Here is a 5,062-nt window from a genome sequence, read left to right on the forward strand (position 1 = left end):
AAAATCTCTAGTGGGCTTTATTTCCATGGTATCTTAAAGTCCTTAAACCTTTTCTTCAGGGGATGAGAGTTGTTGTTGTGTGTATTTGTATTTTGAAGGAGGAGTAAAATCTTACCTACATTTAGAAAGCCAGATCAATTCAGTGGAAACGACTGAAGAGGCTGCTGCAGTGGTGCCTGGCAGAAGTGAGGAGGGCTTGAGCTAAAGAGACTGGAGATGAATGGGCCCATGAACAAAATTCAACAATGTTAAATCAGTAAAATGTCTGGGCCTCTTAAATGCTTTGCATTGTTACCACTGTGGGGCATGTAAAATAGTATGAGGGCCTGCCTATGTCTTCACAGTTACAGAAGACAGTACATCCTCTCTTGGAAAAAGTCATGAGAAACAAACATTTTGCTGTGGAACAATGAGTCTGGAAAAACTAATTTGTAATATGGAAAGTTGTTTCAAGCTAGTTGTGATAATTAATTCTCTTTCCATAGTAGATGCTAAATACCATGGGGGATAAAAGAGGAAAGAAATACGCACCAACTGGAGCACTAAAGTCAAACTTCATAGAGAAAGGAGTTGGGATATCTCTGGTAAAAGGAGAAATATGCAAAGACAGCAAGGCATAGGTTGGGAGTGCCATGTGGTTTGTTGGTGGAATAGAATGTGGTGGGTGAGAGTAGTGTGGGATAGACAATTAAGCTATATTGAAGATAAAGTTGAATTAGACAGGTTGAAGTCAAATCTAAGAATGTGCCTAAAGCTGTGCTAGATAGTTGTGACTCCCAGTAAGATGGCAGAATAGGAGTTTCCTACCTTCGTCCCCTAATCGTGCACCAAATTTGATAACCAGCCATGGACTGGAGTACCTTTGTGTAAGTCCAGAGTTCCAGTGGAGAAGTTCCAGCATACCACTGGAACAAAAAAATTAGAGGATAGACAGATTAAAAAGGTAAAAAGAACATTTTCACTTTATCCATGTAACACCGCCTCCAACGCACTATAACTCAGTGCTAAGAGAAACCCCCATCAACCCATGATTCATACAGTGGGGAAAAGTGAGTGTATTTTAAGTGAGTACCCAGAACTTCCAGTTGTGTAGAATGCTGCCTATGAGTCACATTTTTTCTTGCCCTACACAGAATACTAAGGGGATCAGCACAGTTGAGTGACTGGGAGATGCCTAAAAGTAGGGGAGAGGGGAAAGGTGTAGTGTTTTCTAATGTGATTAAAATTAAATTGCTTTCAGTTTAAAATAGGCTGTTAAAACTATAAAAGGTTTTGTTTAAGGATCATAGCAACTACAAAGCAAAATCTATAGACGATACACAAAAGAGAAAGAGAAAGGAATCAAATCATACCACTACAGAAAACTATCAAATCACATAGGGAGACAGGATGAGATGAATAAATGAACAAATGAACTATAAAACAGACAGAAAATAATAAACAAAATAACAACCATAAATCTTTATCTATCAATAATTACTTCAAATGGAAGTGAACTAAACTTTTTAATCAAGAATGGCTAAATGCTTTTTTTAAAGACCCAACTGTATGCTGCTTACAAGAGACTCACTTTACCATTAAGGACATATAGAATGAAAGTGAGAGGATGCAGAAACATGTTACACAAATGAAAATCAAAAGAGAGCTTGGGAGCTATATTTATATCAGACAAAATAGACTGAACATCAAAAACTGTGGCAAGAGACCAAGAAGTTGACTGATTAAAAGAATATAACAATTGTAAATATACATGCACCTGACATTGGAGCACTGAAATACAGAAAACAAATATTAACAGATCTAAAGGCAGAAATTGACAGCAATACAATAATATTAGGGTACTTCAATACTCCACTTTCAACAATGGCTACATCATTCAGATATTAAATTATCAAGGAAACAGCACATTTCAACTATATCTTAGACAAAATGGATCTAACAGACACAGACAACATTCCATTCAACAGCAGGATAAATACACATTCCATTCAAGTATACATGGGATAGTCTTGAGTATAAATCATGTATTATGTCAGAATCATCTTAACAAATTTAACAATATTGAGATCATATTAAATATCTCTGTCATTGACAACAGTATAAAACTAGAAATCAACAACAGAAGAAAAACTAGAAATTTACAAATATGTGGAAATTTACAAATTAAATAGCATACAACTGAGCAGACAATGGGTCAAAGAAGAAATCAAAGAGAAAATTTTAAAAATACCACGAGACAGGTGAAAATGAAAACAATACATACCAAAACTTATACAGCAAAAGCAGTTTAAAATAAAAACTATTACAGCAATAAAATACCCACATAAAGAAAAAAGAAGGGTGTCAAATAAACAATTTAAGTTTACACTTAAGGAACTAAGAAAAGAAAAACAAACTAAGGACAAACAGCATAAATAAATAAATAAAATATTAATGAAAAATAGAAAAGATGAATGAAACTAAGAGTTGGATGTCTAAAAAGATGAATAAAATTGCCAAGACTTTAGCTAGACTAAAATGAAAAAGACTCAAATACATTAAATCAAAAATGAAAGAAGAGACATTATAAATAATACCACATAAATAATAAGGGTCAGAAAAAACACTATGAACAATTATATGCCAACAAATTAGGTAACCTAAAGGAAATCAATAGACTTCTAGAAACTTAGAACCTATCAAGACTGGATCATGAAAATGGAAAATTCGAACTGTTGGATAAAATGTAAGGATACTGACTCAGTAATCAAAAATATTTCAACACAGAAAAGCCCAGGGCCTGATGGTTTCACTGTTAATTCTACCAAATACTTAATGAATGATTAATGCAATCCTTCTCAAACTCTTCCAAAAAAATTGAAGGGGAAGGAGCATGTCTTATATTCATCTTATGAGGCTAGCATTACCCTCACCCCAAAGCCAAATAAGGATACTACAAGGAATAAAAAATACAGGGAAATATCCTTGACAACCATAGATACAAAAGTCCTCAACAAAACACTATCAAACCAAGTTCAACAGCACATTAAAAGTATATTTCATCACAATCAAGTGGGATTTGTCCTGGGGATGCCAAGATGGTCCAACATATGCAAATCAATAAATGCAATACATCATATTAACAGAACAAAAACCAATAACCATATTATCATCTCATTAGATGCAGAAAATGTATTTCACAAAGTTTAATATCCTTTCACGATAAAAACTCTCAAGAAGTTAGGTATAAAAGAAATGCACCTCAATGCAACAAAGGTCATAAACTAGTCCGCATCAAACATTATACTCAAAGATGAAATATTAAAAGCTTTTCCTTTAAGATCAGGAATAAGAAAAGAACGCCCGGTGGGTCTCAGCAGCTTGGGCGGCAGAAGGAGTGGCAGTGGCCAGTCAGCCCATTTTTGCGAAGGCTCTTGGTGCGCCGCGGCCCACAGGCACCCAGGCACACGCCTTCCCCACCACCAGGATGCCCAAGAGGAAGGTCAGTTCTGCGGAAGGGGCTGGCAAGGAAGAGCCCAAGAGGAGATCAGCGCGGTTGTCAGCTAAACCTCCTGCAAAAGTGGAAGCGAAGCTGAAAAAGGCAGCAGTGAAGGATAAATCTTCAGACAAAAAAGTTCAAACAAAAGGGAAAAGGGGAGCAAAGGGAAAACAGGTCGAAGTGGCTAACCAAGAAACTAAAGATTTACCTGCAGAAAACGGGGAAACGAAAACTGAGGAGAGTCCAGTCTCTGATGAAGCAGGAGAGAAAGAAGCCAAGTCTGATTAATACCATATACCATGTCTTACCAGTGGTCCCTGTCTCCCTTCTTGTACAATCCAGAGGAATATTTTTATCAACTATTTTGTAAAAGCAAGTTTTTTACTAGCTCTAGAAACATTTTTAAGAAGGAGGGAATCCCACCTCATCCCATTTTTTTAAGTGTAAATGCTTTTTTTTAAGAGGTGAAATCATTTGCTGCTTGTTTATTTTTTGGTACAACCAGAAAAGTGTGGGATACTGAATTATAGGAGGCTTTGACTGTCTCGGGTGTCAGCTTAACATTCTATAGATGCGGGGTTAGTTTTTATATCCTATAATACAAAGCATATTAAATGGCAATATGGAGTCAGTCCTGCATTTAATGTCTTGAACATTTTAAATTCTATTCTCATGTTGTTTTTTAGTAGAATTGTTTCCTAAAGAAAACCACTCCTTGATCATGGTGCTCCCTGTCAGAATTGTGTGCACTCTGTAATGGTAGTCCTGTTTTCCTAATAACTTTGTTACTGTGCTGTGAAAGATTACAAATTTGAATATGTAGTGTACCAGCTATTCAGTTGTGAACTGGTGGGCCATATGTAACAGCTGACCAACATGTGAAGATACTGGTACTTGATAGCCTCTTCAGGAAAATTTGCTTCCAAATTTTAAGCTGGAAAGTCACTGGAATAACTTTAAAAAAGAATTACAATACATGGCTTTTTAGAATTTTGTTACATATGTTAAGAATTGTGTACAAATTGAAATGTCTGTACTGATCCTCAACCAATAAAATCTCAATTATGAAAATTAAAAAAAAGAAAAGAATGCCTATTTTTCCGCCTCTATTCAACATAGTACTGGAAGTCCTAGCTAGAGCGATTAGACAAGAAAAAGAGATAAAAGACGTCTAAATTAGAAAAGAAGCAAACCTGTCTCTGTTTGCAGATACATGATCATATATATATGCATAACTCCACATATGCCAATGAAAATTGTTAGAATTAATAAACAAATATAATGAAGTTTTAGGATACAAAATCAACACATAAATATTAGTAACCTTTCTATTTACTAATAATTAACTGCCCATAAAAGCAATTAAGAACAGAAATCCCATTTATAATACATCAAAAAGAATAAAATACTTAGTAAGAAATTTATACCAGGAGGTAAAAAATCTGTAAATTGAAAGCTACAAAATATTAATGTGAGAAATTTATGAACACACAAATCAGTGAAAAGATATTCCATGATTGCTGATCAGAACAATCAACATTATCAAAATGTCCATGCTACCCAAAACAATCTATAGATTTAATG

The 5,062-nt window shown here is 34.9% G+C and overlaps 1 pseudogene; it reads left to right on the plus strand.

Annotated features, from left to right (window-relative positions):
• The first annotated feature begins 3,466 nt into the window (after positions 1-3,466).
• Positions 3,467-3,931, plus strand: LOC105542825 (annotated as a pseudogene).
• The last annotated feature ends 1,131 nt before the right edge of the window (positions 3,932-5,062 follow it).

This window comes from Mandrillus leucophaeus, unplaced genomic scaffold (genome assembly GCF_000951045.1).
Source record: "Mandrillus leucophaeus isolate KB7577 unplaced genomic scaffold, Mleu.le_1.0 Scaffold269, whole genome shotgun sequence".
NCBI classification, from domain to species: Eukaryota; Metazoa; Chordata; class Mammalia; order Primates; family Cercopithecidae; genus Mandrillus; species Mandrillus leucophaeus.